The sequence below is a fragment of the Alligator sinensis genome, unplaced genomic scaffold, assembly GCF_000455745.1.
Source record: "Alligator sinensis unplaced genomic scaffold, ASM45574v1 scaffold227_1, whole genome shotgun sequence".
Lineage (NCBI taxonomy): Eukaryota > Metazoa > Chordata > Crocodylia > Alligatoridae > Alligator > Alligator sinensis.
This window is the reverse complement of record NW_005841966.1, coordinates 2140514-2159136: the sequence shown is the minus strand read 5'-3', so window position 1 is coordinate 2159136 and position 18623 is coordinate 2140514. Positions and strand designations below refer to the sequence as shown.

At 43.5% G+C, this 18623-nt stretch overlaps 1 protein-coding gene across 2 annotated transcripts in view; it reads right to left on the bottom strand.

The window, feature by feature from the left end:
* Nucleotides 1-18623, bottom strand: part of GRAMD2B (GRAM domain containing 2B) — a 71037-nt gene that overhangs the window by 25086 nt on the left and 27328 nt on the right. The window lies entirely within an intron of this gene.

The following is an 18623-nucleotide window of genomic DNA, read 5'->3' as shown; positions in this document are numbered from 1 at the left end:
TTTCCCTGGTATGCATTTCAGAAAAGTGGTTTAATTTCCTAGGATACAGCAAAATGCAGACTGTATGAAATCTTGTTAGGACCCAAGCCATATGACCTAAGGCAACAGAGAGAGTAAAACAGACTACATATTTCCAAGTAATCAAAGACCTTAAGAATTCCCCTTGTACTTCAATAATTCAAGTTTTCTATTATGAAGTAGAAACACTTCACACAATGTCTTATAGTGCTTTCAAGGGTGGTTTGAGGATTCTCAACACTATGGTAAAAAGGAAATATATTGCTTTGAGAAAAAGGTTTTTCCCTGAGATAAGTTTATGTTTTATATTTTATAGTTGGGCATGTTGGCAGAGTTCAAGAATCATGGCTGCTTTGTTTTGTCAGAATGTTGTTTGAATGCCATTTGTTATAATGTTTTCAAAAGCAGCAGATGGGGAACAGATCATGCTGCTTTATTTGCATATTAAGCAACATTTTATTAAAAAAAAAATCTATTCAACTTGGGAAGTTTAATGCAAGCAGAGCTCCTGTAATGGTGAGTAGCAAATGCTTCAATAGAAAAATATAAGCCTTAGGGCATAAAACTTTTGCTTGTACAAAAAAGCAACCCCAGATTGGATCTCTCTTGAGCAACATGAGCTACTGTACTGAGACTCCTGCAATGCAGGAGAGAACTGCTATTGAGACAGTCATTCATGATGTCTGTAGCTCAGTTTCCACTACAAGCGGAGGTATACATTTTAGATTCAATGAGGCAATGTTCAGTTCTTAACCAAGTCAAGCAGTAAGGAAAGTTGATTGGGCAAAGGGGCCATGTGGGAGGGGAATCTTATGCTGTACTTTGTGATCAATACATTCTTCATAGCAAAATATTATAACACCCAAAAAGAGAGAGAGAGAGAGAGAAAATGAGAGAAGGATCCTGATGGACAGTCCTCTTACTTAAAACCAATATGTCCCATTTAGCAGGCATTCGCTGTTGGCCCATGCAAGGAAGCATTATAGTGAAAACATACCCCACTCTCTCCCATCCTATGCAGGTCAAAAGGGAAGGAAGTGTCACAGCCACAACTTGTCCAGGGATAAATGCAATGTCTGTTCCTAGCTTAAGTGGCTGTGTTTGCTCTAGAACTATCCCAGGATTGGCATGTACAAATATCACCCTTTTAATCAGGGTCTAGCAAATGCTTGATTGCACTGATGCTTTTCTGTCATTGATTCAAGGATGCAGTCCTGGGATAACCATTCAGACGCACTTTGCAATGTCCTGAAACACAACTGTTATCGCTTCGTATCCCAAGAACCTTATTAAGATTTATCCCAAGCTAATAGACACTGGTATCTGAACAATTATACTTTGTCCTGGGATAAAATCATTTATCCTGGGATGAACGTGGCTGTTTGTAGCTTTAGAGTAATGTTGGGCTCTTAATAAATATGCCCAAGACCAAGAGGAGTACTGAGTATGGGCAAAAAACAGCTAGCTACATCATGTTTTTGGCATTCAGCACTTGCATTTACTTGGTAGCACTCCCTAATGGAGTCCAATGTAGTGTGACATGAGTTTTGTCCCTACTTACTACAATATTGTTATGGGAGCTTGCCCCCCGATCCCCCCCGCACCTTTTTTTTAAAGTGCTGATTAATTTAATCAACCTGAAAGACACTGCTTCTGTTACAAAGTGATGGAGGTAACCATATAGAAAATCTGCATTTTTAATTGGATTAGACTAAAGTATCAGAATGAAGTCAGTCCATTTTTCTCTCTACAAATACATATACTACTACCAAAATTATGAAGCTATATTGTCATAGGAAGCTATAAAGTGAACAGTAAAATGAACAACAAGAAAAGTTTGCCCTTGCGCTTTGCTAACAGATCAGAGATTGGAGAGGCCACTCAAAACACATTTTTAAGACTCTTTTCCCATTGCACAGAGGGGAGAGGGCAAGGATGGGGTACTGGAAAAAACAAACAAACACAAAAAGAGTTCCTCCTGGGGAAGTTCAAAAGAGAGATTTATTAAGGACAGAATTTAGTCTTAATATCTATATGCTTCTTAGCACAGGCAGATTCAGGATTTTTTAAGTGGGGGTGGGGAAGTAGCAACTGGCACTGCAGGGGTGGCTGACTGACCGTAGCAACTGGCACTGCAGGGGTGGCTGACTGTCCATGCTGCAGGGCCCCTTTTTTTTTTTTTTTTTAATTAAAGCCTTTTTTTAAATTAAAGTCCCCAAATCAGGTAAAGATCCTCCCTGCCCCCAGCACCCACTCCCTCCCACTCTGTGCTCAGTGGCATGTCCCATACCTTCCCATTTTCCCTTGTCCCACTTGATACTCTCTCTGACTGTCCTGGGGGCAAGAAGAGCTTGTGCCCCACTCTAGCCAGGCTGAGTGGGGATCTATCTGCGCTCAGCTGGGAAAACTAACAGCAAGCAGGCTCGCCCCCCCACCAAAAAGAAAAAAAACCCCAAACCAAACCACCCCCACACAACACCCTGAGTTGGCTCCTGAACTGTCAGGGGAACACTCGGGGGGGACTGAATGGGTGGGCAACTGGATAGGACTGGAGAGAACTGAAGCTCCCCTTGCCTCTGGGGCAGCAGCAGCAGCAGCAGCAGCCAGGGAGGGAAGATGTGCCACTGACTATAGAGGGGAAGGAAGGGGTGGATTCTTACCTGCTTCACCTGCTACTCCCATGGCATGGCCTGGAAGTGAGGAGTGACTGTACCATTACACCCCCCCCCCCCCCCCCCTGGCCTCTGCTTCTTAAGTTACAGACTGACAAAGGTAACACTTTGATGCAAACCACAGCACACTTTGGTGATTAAAGGATGAGAAATGTTATGCATTTTCCAACAAGGGGACAACAAGAGTCTGTCAACTCCTGTACGTCCATCACTATTTACTATTTACCATAAAAGTTGTCCTTTATGACTACCTTACAAAGGGCCTTTTAGTAAGATATTTTTAATTATCTATATATTATTACAAATAGATTTGTATTAGCAAGGCAGACACAGTCAGACAATGTCATCAACACCTTGAGGAAGTCATTACAAAAATATAGTTGATCTATATTAAAAAAAGAAGTTGGACTTTGCATTTCCATTCCAAGACAAGATCTTGTTTACATATTTGCATAATCTCCCAGGTTGATTTAATCTCAGTTTTCCATTAAGAACTGCATAAAGAGACCAAGAGATTGAGAAAAGGGCAGGAGCTGACTGAGGTCAGGAAAGAGACACTGTAACAAATTTATGCAAATCTGATGAGGAGCATATTCGTTTAAAACTTTGCTAAATCAGCAGCTGGCTACATTATTGGATGCGAATAAAACCAGTGAATTCCATGCCTTTATTTACATGGGGATTTGGAAATGTGAAAGCTTAAAGAAGGGGGAAAGGAAATACACCCAAGTCCCTTGCACAATAAATATAATGGTTAATTTGAAAAACTAGAAAAGGACAAAAAATAGTTACCCAGTAAATTTAATGTTTGTAAAGAACAAAAGCCATAAAGATAGCAAATTGGACACTTGCTAATTAGAATTCCATTTATTTACAGAACAGGCATCCACTCATAGGCGGCAGGAGAAAAATATTTGGGGGGCTGAGTAAAACTTAAAAGATACTTCTTCTGTGCTGCTTTTGTGTGCGGGGAGTGTGTGTGGGGGGGGGGGGGGGGGGCAGTGCGTGCATGCCCACCTGACTGCCATCCACCCCTCCCTCAGGGCTGTTATGGGCCTGGCACATGCTGGTGTTGTATGTAGCGGTGGAGAAGCTAAGCTCCATTAGCCTTGGCCTTCTACCGCCTATGCCTGCACTACTACATTTGTTTATAAAAAAGCTGCACAAACACTTCTAGCAGTGTTTCAGCACACAAAACAACAGCTTTCAACCACTACTGATCTAAAGTAGACTGAGATCAGCAATTTAGGAGGTGAAGTGTAGCCTTAACCTTCACATCAAATAAATCCAAACCAACATCTTTTAATTCAGTTGACATTTCTGTGAGTGGAAACCTCAGAGATTACTTTGGCCAGGCTAGATATCCCTTTTTCCTATCCCATGTCAGAATTTCCATCTCACCCCTTCTCAAATTTGTGTCATAGATTTCATAGACATTAGGGCTGGATGGGACCTTGGAAGATCATAGAGTTCAGCCCCCTGCCCTAGGGCGGGAAGTCAGCTAGGGTCAAAGGATCCCAGCAAGATAAATGTCCAAATGTTTCTATAAGGAGGCCAGGGTAGGTGCTTGCACCACCTCTGGAGGCAATCTGTTCCAGGCCTTGGGGGCTCGGACAGTAAAGAAATTTTTCCTTATGTCGAACCTGAAACAGTCTTGGAGGAGTTTGACCTTGTCATCCCTTGGGGCGCTCTGGTGAACAGGCATACCCCCAGATCCTGTTGTATACCCCTTATATACTTATAGGCAGCCGCTAGGAATTCCCTGAGCCTGTGCTTTTCCAGGCTGAAGAGTCCCATGACTCTCAGCCTCTCATCATAGGGCCTGTTCTCCTGCCCTCTGATCATGCGTGTGGCTCTCCTCTAGACTCTCTCAAGCTTTTCCACATACTTTTTAAATTGAGGAGCCCAGAACTGGATGCAGTACTCCAGCTGTGGCTTCACCAAGGCTGAGTACAGCGGGAAGAAGACATCCTGGGATTTGCTTGAGAAGCATCTATGGATGCAAGCCAGAGTTTTGCTCGCTTTACTAGCTGTGAAATTGCATTGGTGGCTCAGATTCATCTTGTGGTCAATCATGACCCCCAAATCCCTTTTGGCTGTGGTGTTAACAAGCATAGCGCTGCTGAGCCTATAAATGTGCTGCAGGTTTTTTTTCCCCCCCAAGGTGGAGTACCTTGCATTTTTCAGTGTTGAACGCCATCAGGTTTTCATCCGCCCATTTTCTGAGCCTGTCTAGGTTGGCCTGGATCACCTGCCTATCCTCAGGTGTGGACTAAAATAATAAATAACAATAATCTATCTTGGATACTCTTAAACATCAATGCAAAGGGAGACATTTGTTTGAGTTATGCTATTCTTGCAGTGTGAGCGTGGGAGGAGCAAGGGGGTGATGGGGATCAAATGAGCCACCATGAAAAGGGAGGAAACCCAGGGTGGAAAGATGAGATACAATATGACATTGTGCAACTTTGTGCAGTTCTGTTTTCTTATGCACTTCAACAGTAAGATAAACTGGATGACCTCCCTATGTGTGTGATATACATGTAAAAATGTATATACTCATACCACCTTTCTCGTACCCTTTATTATCTCCTCCTTCCTCTGTAACTGCCAATGGAGCTAAATTCTTGGCCATTCTCACATTTCATTTTCTCCTCCCCTTGCAATTATTCCCAACTTCCCTACTGTCTTTAAATTATTCATTCCTTACCTACATAGTTAGGACATGTGAAACTCTTCCACAGCTGCCACTTAGCCCCTTGTCTTCTCTACTCATAGCAATTCTTGCATCCATTCCAAGGTCTTTACAGTCTGTGCGCTCATCGTTTCCCTGTTATCACTGGCGTACCTGTCTGTTGCTTTCACAGGGCAGTAGAGGAAGCTTTCTGGAGACTGAGGGACTGTGATTAAATTTATTTTTATTGCTTTGCTTTGGGAGGTCTGAAGAATAAGCTGGGGGTTCAGCTCATCTCATTCATTTCCTGTCTGCTGTACCTCAAAGAGCCCAGGCTTATCTCCAGCTACGTACAGACAGTTAAAAAGCCAGAGGATGAATTGATTCAATATTTGTAGATTAGTCTAAGATGCATAGATCGAATCAATAAGCAAGTAAACAGACGTTCACTTTTGATTCCAGAAATGCAGCCACATGCCTGCAGGGGCTCAGGCCAGAAGCTAGGGGAGCTAGAGCATGCCGCCCTGCTTGGCTGGAGCAGACAGCTTAGACCAAGGTTAGACTGCCTGCCCTGTTGGGTGGGGGTTGCAGGGGTGGTGCAAAGCATCCTGGGATGCTGGGGGACTGAGGTAATTTGAATTTGGAGGGTATCTGGGACAGAAGTTCAATAAACCTAAATCAGTTAAGTCTGATACTACATTCATCCAGATTAATTCTAAACTAGTTCTGGCCATTTTGAAAGTGGTTTATGTGGGCTGAACTTCTGTTGTGTTACAGATTTGAACTGGTTTCTTATACCTTATACTTGTTTATGTGTAATTTCTGTCCTTAACCCAAAAGTAGGTGAAGCTTACTGAAGTGTAGATGTGTAAATAGAGAGATTCTATCACTGCAAACATGCATGAGCATTCCTAGGTACATCTGTGGTTAGACAATAGTATGTGCAGGCTTCACATAGCATCTTCTACCCACTTCACTGTTCCCCTTAACTTAGCTCATGTGATCAGCACAAATTCCACATTGGTCACACAAACCTATAGATGTCAGGTTGCTAAAAGCCAAAATCTTTCACAACTAACCACAGACCTAGATATCCAGTAGGATATTCTTGCAGAACTGATCTTCTAAGGGCTAGGGACAGACATTACACATGGACCAGTTTAAGTGATCAGAAACTAGTTTAAACCTGTAACAGAACGGATGTTCAGTGCACATAAAACAGTTTCAAAATGGCTGAAATTGGTTTGAGATAAACCAGGTAGAATGTAGTACCAGACTTAACTGATTTGGCTCAAACCAGTTTATACAATGCCTGTCCCAGACCCCTTGCTGGTTTAGGTTAAACTAGAGACCCCCAACATCCCAGCATGCTCTCTGGGCTGGGCTCTGCTCCAGCCCAGCAAAGCTGGCCCCACCCCTCTGTTCCCCAGCCAGAACAGGGACAGGGAGGGGTGGGGGTCTGGCCAGGGAGGGGTTTAATTCCCTCCCCCCATCCCACTGGCAGGGACCTGAGCTGGGTCTGTCGGGTGCTCTTCCCTTGCTCCTGCAGCAGTGGGGAAGAGCACCCGGGGCTTATTCAGCCACTGGTCCTGAGCACAAGATGAGCAGTGCCTGTGGCCGGGCTGGGCAGAATTCGCTGCAGTGTCAGCTGCTGAATAAGCCCCTTCTTGCCAGGAGGTGGCTTGTCCCGAGCTGGAATGGCGAGCAGTGAATGACTGTGACGGGCAGCAGCCCATCACGGCTTCCTAGAGTATGAGTCCCTTCCTGGCGGGGGCCGCTCTGCGGAGCGCGGCAGCACTGCAGGGGGCTTGCAAGGCTCTGGCCTGCTCGGGACCCTGGTGCTGCCATGCACAGCCCGCTACAGCTCTGCTGGCCCTGCAGCACAGTGCCCCTGCCAGGAAGGGGCTCACACTCCCCCACATTATGACGGAGGCTGTTGCCCCCAACACGGGCCCTGCCCCCTCCCGCTGCAGCCTCAGGGAAGGGGCATGGCTAGACGCTGGCTGACAGGGCCCCTTGGAGGGGAAGGGCAGGGCAGGGACAGGGGTTATTCCTTCTCCCTCCATTGTCCAATGGAGGAGACTGCAAGGGGCCTATTCTCAGGCAGGGAGCACGGTGGTGAGGGCAGGCAGACCCAGTTGCCAGTGGGGATAGATGGGAGACTAAGTCTCCTCTCTGCACCCCTCTGCCTCAGGGGCCATGGTGCCCCGCTGCTGCAGCAGCGAAGGGGAGCGCTCAGGAGACCCCACTTGGGTCCCTGCCTGTGGGATAGAGAGGAATTAAACCCCTCTCTGGCCAGTTCAGCTCAGACTGGCCATTCCTCCCCAGCACACTTCCCTGCAACGGAGGGCATGCTCTAGTGCCCCGCACCAGCTCCTGGCCTGAGCAACTGCAGGCATGTGTCTGCATTGCCTCAGTCCAGAGAGAATGTTTGTCCTGTTACAAACCGGTTCAGCCTGGGCAGATTAGTCTAACCTTCCAAGGTTGAATCAAATCAGGCTCTGGCTTTTGAAAGTCTGTCCCTCGCCCTAAGGAAATACTACAGGCATGCAAAAGAAAAAACCCCACAGCATTTCTGTTTGGAACCAGCATGGATACATACCCATAGCAGTGTGCAGTGCAGAGATACCCCAAGCTAGCTGGCCATAGATTAGTTCATGTACTGAGTCTACAGTGTGCAAGGCAGTAATGTGCAGAGATACTAAAGCTTGCTCTGCATGTGCTAGCTCTAGAGCCAAATGTCACTATACTTAGATTAATGAGCTCTGCTTCTCAAAGCTGAGAATTGTCTGCGGTACAGTTAGGCCAATAGGCCATACTATGCCTTGCAGACACACTATTTGTGACCTCAGAAATGTCATAAGATTCATGCTCTGCAACATTTAACAATTCAAAATTTCCCATGTTTTCATATCCGAATATATAACAAATTTGTATATATTTGTTATATATACAACAAATATATACAATTGTTATATATACATGAGTGATTAGCTTTCACTCATCTGAAGATTTCACTCAAGGTGAGAAGACCATACAGATCTTTAAAGGTTACACCCATCATTATACTAGACATGGTTCTGCACCAAGTAAGCTATATTTACAAATATCAAGATGAAACACCAAAAAGCCTCAACATGACACTGCATTTTGCATACACATTAGCATGCAGATTTACTAGCTATATTAGGGTTTTGTATCATCTCACACAACCCAAACAACCAATTCTAGGTTTGGTACAGTGCAAAGGGAATCTTTTTTCAAGTGCATTTGCTCTTCAAATGGAAGTGTTTCATGTTCACTGACATATTTTAAAAAGGAGCTGAACCATGCACATTAGGAAAACGTGTTTTTGTCACGTAGAACAAAACACCCCAATAAATGGAGCTGAAGAATTTCAACTTCTCTCATACCGAAGAATAGCACAGAGAAACTTTAACAAATAGCAGAGGACCTTGTGTCCCTCTGATGTATACAGACATACTGCATTAGCCAGCACATTTTAAAAAGTCATGGGAACTTTATCTCTTCTACAACCTATCAACACAAAAAGCCCAAGACAGATTAGTAAACCAAGGCCTTTGTGTTACAGAAAGTTTCTTCTGAACTTTAAAAAGTTAGGTTGATTAGGCACTAAACTTCACCCATTCAGGCCTGTTGATAACCTATGATGTAAAAGCTGCATTGAATTTGTTACAATAGAATTTTTCAGGGATAAAAAAGTTCAAAATAAAGCTACTTTGAAGATGATTGAATTGCTAATAGAAAGTTATAGTTATAGAAACTCTTCCTATTATATTTTATCATTGTCAATACACAATAATCCCTCTACACTGAGGCATGCATATGGTGGGTGAGAGAAGGAGGGAGAGCTATAATTTTGTAGGCTTGCCAATATCAGACAGTGACTACTCTCCTTCCAAATTTCTTTCTGCTTAAACAGAAAGCAGCTCTCTCATTGTTGTTGCAAAAGATGCCCTCAAACATCAAAGGGACCAAGTAACCTAGTTAGCAGGTCTGCAAAGTGAAAAGCCACAACAGATTGCATCTAACCAGCTGCCTGCTTTTTTTAAATAGCCTGTTACCTAGTTAGGTATTTATTTCCCCAACACATGCAAGTAGTTGAAGTGAGCTATTTTGAAACCCCAAAGTGGCTATTTGTTCACTTCTGTTATTGCTTAACTAGTTTTGATTGGAATGTTTAGAAGACAACTTTGCTGTTTTACAAAGCCAAGAAGCATGTTGCTTAAGTCTGAGTGTGATCATGCTGGCTTTGCTGCAACATTTCCTTTAAAGACAGTCTATGCCTCGAACTGTCAGCCTACTCCCTAGTCTTTTCAATATCTAAACCAGGGATTCTCAACCAGGGTGCTGCAGCCTCTGGGGTGCTGTGAAATACTTTAAAGGGTGCTGAACAATATTAACACTGTTAGGTGTACAAACACCTACACATAATTCACAAGATAAACCTAGAGACTTCAAATAGGAATCTGTGGGGTCACAAATATTCTGACTTGTTGTGGTCTTTGTTACAGACATTACAGCTAGCAGTTCAGGAGGTTAGATTGGCTCCTGATCTGAGGTAAATTGGGGTAGTGGGAGGGGCAGGCAGGTTGGTGGGATCTGGTAGGGTTTGGCAAGCTTGGGATGGGTGGCAGGGATGCTAAAATAGCTTGGTGCTGGGGGCAGTGGGAATAGGAAGCACATCTCCAGGGCTGGAGCCAGTAGCTGGACTGTCCTAGCCGTGGGCCTACACTGGGAATGTGTTTAGAAGTTCAGTTAGATCAGTCTAGCCCTACCCAAATCTAACTTAGTGAACCTCCAAGGCACAGTTAAAATTAGATTGGGTTACCCATTTGTGATCGATCTAACCTTACTGGAAGTTCTGTACAGTTCCCACTTAGATTGACCCTAACTAGGAATCGAAGTGTAAGGTTTGCACATGAGCAAACTAAGTTAGATTGGATGGCCTAAGCTCCCCAAATGTCTGTACATACCCTTTGAGTTCTTTGCAATGGAAGATTTGATCTTATTATTTTTCTGTAGTCAAGAAACAGGTGAAGGCATTTTCCAAGTGGCGTCTTTGAATTTACTGAGCTAAGCACTTACTCACAAGAGCAATATGAGGAAGTTTAATGGAAAAGCCTGATCTCCTAGGTCAGTGACTTGTGGTTTATCTGACCTGATCAATGTCTTCATTGGTTGATGTGGCACACTGAGAAGATATCTGTACTACAATTTTCTTTAAATGAATAGGGCACATGCCTCAGTATGTGGACTTACGCTTACCTGTTTTAAGCGTTAAGCCAAGAGGGGTTGCAAAAAAAATCAAAAGTAGTAGAAAGCACAGAAGGATGTTAACGGAATAATGAGTAAACTGCTGTATAGAAGAATAACCCCTTACTCAATTCCATTCAGGCAAAGATTAGGCTTAGACTTGGCAAGAATAAACTTGAGTCAAAGGAAGAGTCCAAAGATGTTGGACCTAGGAAATGGGACATGCGGGGTGGGGGAGAAGGTGGGCTGTGGCCTTAGCTGTAACAGGGACAGCTGACAACCGCTCCACACACAGAACATGATACGAACAGCCTAGTGCAATCTTTCCAGTCAGAGGTGGAGATTACTGGGCTTGATGCAAACTTTTGGACATTTCAAGAAAACATTAAATGTTAGGTGAATCAGAATTTTTTTTCGGCTTATTGCTCCATGTACTTCCTATACTGAGTAGAGAAATTTGAAAAGGTCTAAACAAAGCTTCAAAAACAGTTTTCTCTGTAAATGTGACTGATATAAGAGGTAGTAAGAGAACAATTTACAAGCTAATAAATCCACATGGAAGCAGGTAAGCCACTTCTAACACTGTGGAGATCTATAAAACGATACTCAGCATTTAAAGGGAAGAGGAGGAATGTGTTTAAACAGAAATGTTATCTGGAGGCAAAATATCTAAGCATTAGTAGAGATTCACTCCCCACTGTGTTAGATTTGGTAAGTGAGTTGTTCTCATAATGGGAGAATTACCATCCTGGCATTGTGCTTTGGCATAGGGGTGTGCTGATAGAGATTTTTGCGGCCAATACCAATATCCAATGGTTAAGGAGGCATATCAGCTGATACCGATCTGATTTAGCATGGAGAACTGTCTCCCTCTGGTAAGTCTGTTGTGGTGAAAGGGGAGAGGGGAGGGAAGGGGCATGGGGGGGACAGATGAACCCTTCCTCCCCCCATGGTAAGGGAGGGGGTGGGGGCAAGCGCTGCCCAGCCAGGGTGGGGCAGGGCACTTGTTGGGGGCGGGGCGCGTGGGCCCCCGGATCTATCTGAGCAGGGTGGGGTGAGCAGGCTGCAGCTGCGGGCTGCACTGAGCTCTTCTCGTCAGGCGCTGGGCTCAGGGCAGGGGCTATAAAGGAGGCTTCAGCCACCCCAAATTTCACTGTAGCTCCCTCCCAGTGCTGCCGCCTGCCCACCCAGTGCAACCCCGGCTCTTCCTGGTGCATGGGAGGAGTCAGGGGTAGAGTCAGGGCTGCGCCAGGTGGGCAGGCAGTGGCAGCACTGGGAGGGAGCTACAGCAAAATCTGGGGTGACTGCAGGCCCCTCTGCAGCACCTACCCCAAGCCTGGACCCTGGCAAGAAAAGCACAGTGGAGGCCCGGCTTCAGCTCACAGCTGCAACCAGTCTGCCCTGCCCACGCTGATCTGGGTCACCCCCCCTCCGGGGTGGAAGCAGTGGCAGGAGTCACCCCCAGCCCCCGACAAGCATCCCCTCCACCCTGGCTGGGCAGCGTCTGTCCCTCCCTCTGCCCCTTCCCTCACCACAGGTGTACACCATAGCAGAAAAGTTATGCTCCATGTGGCAACCCAAGGTAGGTATTCAGAAACCTGAAAGCATGCTAGGTCTATGACTGACTTTCTGGACAGACATATAGGACATGCACTATATGCCCATTTTAGTTAATCAAACTGCTTGTGGGGCATAAATGTTGCGTGTCATTTGGCACAGATCTGCTACTTAAAGTATTGGTAGTTTTTTCTTTCTTTTGGGAAAAAAAAGAATTTATTTTTTTTGTGGAGAGTTGAGTGAAGTACTCAAGTTACTCTTGCTTCTAGAGTAGTGATACATGTTCTTTTACAGCAAGCATTTTATTAAGAACACTATATACTTTCATTGATGAAGTTTCTGTTGTTAAAAAGATTACATTTTTAAAAATAATCAGTATATTAAATGGAAAAAAAATTAAGTCTAGTCATTAGGAAAAATTAAAAACACAAAAAGACAGAAATAAGTTGTTATCGTATTGTTTTACTTTTAGTTCAATGGCTAACAGTTTATGTAATATTCAGGTCAAGTATCACACCATGCTATCCTCTAGACATCAGCAAGATCATCGTGACATTGTGGACATCATTAGCAAGTATGTAAATTCTCTCTTCTAAGTACCATCTATTATTAACAGGCAGTGCTCCCTGTCTAGTCAAACACAGACAGTGATCATGTTCCAGAGGAAAAACACTCAAAAAACTCCTTGTGTTATTAAATAAACAGATATTTATAAAAAAAATAATTAAAAAAAAAGTTACAGAACAGATCAGACCAGAAAGCCATGTTGGCTCTTTACTCTTTCCAGTTATTTTCAGTTCTGGCATCTACTCCAGGGGACATAAATCTCTTCTGTACTCTGAATGTCCTGGTTAGGACTTCCTGCTAGGACTGCAAGGTTCAAACACAAGGCTAAGTACAGATGGTCAAAAAGCCCAACGCCTAATCAATTCAGTCTTTGCAGGTTAGTCTAAACTGCAGAGATTAAAATTGAGAAACAACTGAACTGACATTCATTTTTGATTCAGGAAATGCAGCCACATACCTGCAGTGGCTCAGGCCAAAAGCTGGGGGACACTAAACTATGGCTCTGGCACATAGCCAGCATGGGCTGTGTGTTGGCTTCCTCTTCCTGCTGTCCCTGAGGTCTCTGGGAATTTCAGTCCAGAATCACGACAGCAGGGTTGCTCATCACTTCTTCCTGCTTCCAGGTGCCCCTGGGATTTGTAGTCCACCGTCACAGCCAGCAGTACATTTTTAGCAGGGCAGGGCAGCTCTGTACTCGGGGGAGGGGAAGTTTAACCCCACTCCCTGGCTTCAGATCCCAGCTGGGGTTTGCCTCCACCTTTCCCACCCCTTCTCTGCTGGAGCAGCGGGCACAGCCCAGCCCAGGGTTGGAAAGCGTGCTGGGGGAACTATGATTTAACTTGAACCAGGAAGGGGTCTGGGACAGAAGTTTCATAAACCATTTTGACCTAAATCAGTTAAGTCTGATACTACATTCAACCAAGTTTATCTTAAACCAGTTTCAGCCATTTTGAAACTGGTTTGTGTGCACTGAATTCCCGTTCTGTTACAGGTTTAAACCAGTTTCTGTGCAACTTCTGTCTCTAGCCCAGAGTGTCCGGATTCTGCTGAATATCTGACCCAGATTTACTCTCAGTTACTCTCCTTCCATCTCTGGGTATAGCTGGTGGTACTGTGGTAGGAAGTTTCTTTTATATTTCTTGTCTGTAAGATCCTGTCCTAGTTTTGAACAAGCAGCTGAGCATTATGATCACAGTTCTTACTGAGGAAAAATATGGAGACAACCCAACACAAGAGCATTAGGCCACACCACTTTCATTTAGGAAACAATGAACTGGGGAGTAGGAAAGAAAAACTACTGCCCTAAGATTTATTCAGAGTCAAGATGACAATTAAGAGGGTCTGAACAGCTTTGACAGCAGTTCTTTTCAGCCAAATTAAAGAGAAAAATTGTCAGATACATTTTACAGTCTGACCTGACTGCTCTGCAGTCATGGATTGTGGAAATCATGGCAGCTACCAGTCTTGGGAACAATGCAAGCTTCTGTGGTCAACTTCAAAGGTGATACCTACTCCATGATCTGTAAACAACTGAAGGAAGAGAGGACTAGTCTCATGAATGGAAACTACTTAGTATTTGCAAGCAGTTTGAAACTCCATTTCTTGAAAGCCTGTGTGAAAGCCAAGTTTCCAGGATTATCTACATTTATGCAAGAAATATTACATCATTATGGCAGCACCTGTTGTAAGGATTCAGTACAAGGGTTTATTATACATGCTCTTTTAAAAGTAGGTCCTAGGAATTTTTACTATGCATAATATGCAAATAGGTTAGTACTTCCTGTACCAAGAGTGAATCAACAAGTTTGCCATACAAGCTTTCTTTTAAAGGAAATATTTTTATATATAAAATTCAAAATGACTAATGAGGGGCTGATTAAATGGTATTTAGTAACTTAATCTCATTGGGACACTTTGAGGAGATAGGTGTGTGGCGGGGTGGGGAAAGAGGGAATTCTTATGTTGTGTGCAATTTATGTAAAGTTAGTTTAATCAAAATGGCAAAACTAACCACACTTAATTCTTCTTTTAAGTACCTCAGAACCACATCCCCTTCTTTGCTTTGAGTCATCAGTCAGATGAGATATTTGAGAATTAGCATCAACACTACCAGTGTGTTTTTTCCGGTAGAATCAGAACTTAAAAAAATGCAAAAAGCAAGCTCCCAACACAAAATGTGAAGCTGAATGGGCCAACAATATCTCATAATGAACAGATATTTTTGGTGCTAGAAAGAATGTACTGTTCAGGGTAAGTTTCTGCCATGGAAATACTTAGAATTTAGATATGGGAATAAGTGAAGAATACATCTGAAAAGCACGGTCATACATTGGGGTTAAGAACTCATCTACTTCTGGCTCATCTATTACCTTCATAGTTGTTAGGGGCTGAAGGGACCTTACAGATCATTGGGTCCAGCCCCTCTGCACTTGGGCAGGAAAGACTGCTGGAATCAGATGACCCCAGCAAGACAGAAAATTAAAGCAAAAATCTAAAATAGTTAATGAAGTATTCTCTCTCCCTTCCCTATCCCATGCACAGCCCAGAGCTGCAGAACTTGTGCATTTGCCTCCTGACATATCGACTTCCATAGAAAGAAAGAGGCTGATCTGGGCAAGCCACAAGGAAATATGAACTCTTTTTGGAGCAATGCTGGCCCTTCACCCTGGTTGTAGACGTCATGGATTAGTCAGGGTCTTTGGTATATGCAACAGGACTTTTAATAAGGATCCTGCAGATGAAAAGAAAGATTTCTTCCTATATTTCAGAGCCTTGGGATATTAGACCTTTTAAAATGCTGCAGTCATACTTTGCAAGTGTTTGACCTGATAACATATCATTCTCAGTGCCATTTCTGTACACCACAGGTCATTCATATGCTATATAGCAACCTTTTTTCTCTAGGATTTGTTCAAAACTACCATGACTTCCTCTCTATCAGTACTGGTTGTGACAAGTTACTATCCATCTATTAGGATTGGCAGACAAATGTTATTTTGTTTTTGGAACCCAATTTCAGTTATTAATGCACTTTAATCTCCACTTTTGCACTGTCGCCTTTGAGTGGGAAAACCAAAAAGTGCTTAAGAAATTCTTCCAATTAACCCAATCCCCCCACCTAAGGCACCCTCCCCCTACCAAAGCAAACAAAACAACCTAACATTGGGACAGCAATCATGAGTCTTCAAATTTGATGATCCTCCAAATGTGTCCACCAAGAACAATAAATTAGCTGCAGTCCAAAGGGGACTAATTTTTTCATTTTACACAATGAAAAGGGGAAGTTGGAACCAAGGAAGAGATCTGACACTGCTGACCTTACCAAGGGGGACCTATATTCTTTGGCTATGTGCAGACATTTATAAAGCCTGAGATGGAATTGATTTAAGTTGCACAGTTTTCTGTAAGCAGCTCAGTTTAAATCAGTAGCAAACAGAACACACATTTGCCTTTTGGTGGAAGTGGCAAATCTTAGACTATTTTTAAATGTCTGTGTGTGCTGAACTTCTGTTCCGTTATGGGTATAGATTAGTTTCTGATCATGTATAATTGTAAAAGTGTAATGCCTGTATCTGGCCTTTAAGGGCTAGCTCTTCTCAAGTTGGTGCATTCATAATCAGCTATTTGCAGAAGGAATGGGATGGGGTGTCCTGAGACTCAGGATATACTAAGCAAAACGTAAAGGCTTATGAAGTGGTACTGACATGAGAGGGAGGAGTTTTGCATGCAGGAGTTTCTGCATAGAAGTCTTAACTCCTGTGCTATCCCTGGCTTACAAGTTAGCTTGCAAAACCTGTGTATTCCCTTGCTTTAACTGTTGTAAGGTCTCTCTAGCTTAGTTTAATTCTTCACTGTCCACACAAAGTGGAGCTCTGGGAAGGGCATGCTTATGCTATTGGGGTGAGTACTAGGCTGGGGCCCAAAACTACTGGCCTGTGTCAAACAGAAAGGAATTTTACATTGGAAGTCTCTACTGTGGGAGAGTGCCTAAGAGGCTGGATCTAAGGATGGTAGGTGGACACTGTTCCTATCTCGTACACTTAAAGAATAAAAGTCTGTTGATAGCCCACAAAGAGGGACATTGGCCAGGACTGAAACACTGATATGCACGTCTAGAAGTTCAGTGCAAGTCATCGTTACATCCTACGAAATCTCTTTCTTCAGATCCCAGATTATTATTTGCAGCTTTGGAATTCCACATCACCTTGGGATCTTGATAAACCTGTTTCAGGGCAGAAACATTTCTTGTGCCTGCCTCTACAATGTAGGTCTTCAATATGGTGCAGTCACTGAGGGAGGGGGGAGCTTTTTCAGTATGTACCCACGGTCTGGTTAAGTCACCCAGCACTCAGCTTTTAGCACAGCAAGACAATCATTATGCAATCGGGTTATCCAAGAACAGGAAGATGTGAACTTTTCATAGGAGTGACATTATACTATTACAGAGATCTTTGGTACAGCCTTGACATCCAGCATAAATCTACGAGAAGGGTCCTGAACAGGTACTATAATTTTGGGAGCAGAAATTAAACACCTACAGTGATAGACATCTATCAGGCCTACCAACACAAGTCATCCAACTACGTATGAGCTCCATTTCAGTCCTTACATAATTGAGATCAAGGGAGGGGCAGGATCTATTATGGGTATGGGGTTTCTTAACTTCAGGGTGTAACCTTCCAATTTTCTGCAACACTGAATCCATGCTGCTGTTGGCCAATACTTGTTTTGGAAGAGACCTCAGTCTCCTTCATCCCAGGGTAACATTTTCAGGTGTGCTACATACAAGCTAGTCAATAACAAAAACCTCCATCTCCTGTGAAGAGAAGATGAACTGGAATACTACACTTCAGTAATCAGAAAGGCAGAGAACATGGGCAAGGCACAGTGATCATTTATATGTATATACATTAACAATCCTTGCTACCCTCACTCCTCCAGGTTCCTCACTCTTCCTTCCTCTTCACCTTCGTAACTCCCCAACCACATAACTCCAGAAATCAAACAACAATTAGCCCATCACTGGGCATTACACAGTAGCATTTTAAAAGGAGGTAGTGGGGTCCATAGGTTGTTTTTAGTTTCCAGTAATTCCAGATGGGCAGTTCCCGCCTGATGGAATACCCTTTCTATGGTGGAAGGGTGGTAGACTTGTAGAGACCTGTAGCTTTTTGCTTTGAGAAGAAGCAGCAAGTATTTCTCTTTTGTCATTTGACTCAGCAGCTACCTTAAAAGCTCCTGAAAACTTCTTTCTTTGAAAATTTCAGAGGCAGAGAGAAGCTGCTTTGTAAGATGGAGCATTTGAGGAGAGTGCTCTGGAAGAAAACTTGATTATATTTAGACTTTTGACAGAAGAATATTGGTTGAACTCACTGGGAAGTTAAGGACAAAAAGTCTTTGAACATTGTGAAGCCAAGCAACAGCTCTCTTGGTATAAGGACTGGCAGTAACACATACCTACATAATTGAAGAATTTTATATATACTTCTTCAAGTCCCTGCCAACTCATCTGTCTGGGAAAGGAGGTACAGGGAGAGAACGGGAGCTAAGTAAACAGGGCGACAGTATCACATTCTGCTGCACTATTGACTTCAGAAGCCATGCAGAGTTTCCATCACTTCTGCTCCAGATGACTTAATTCAGAGCCATTGAGTATAGATCTTCTTGTTCGGTCCACCAATAACTGCTTACATTAGGATCTGGCAAGGCTTAGTTATAGTGCTATTTCAGCCACAGAATGGAAGCATTTTTCTGGGTTGGGTGGGTGGTGGGACAGAGGAAGGCGGCAGAGTAAAAATCCTCTGCTATTGTCAAGTGAGGCCCAAATATAAAAAAGACACATAGATCTCATGGCCTAA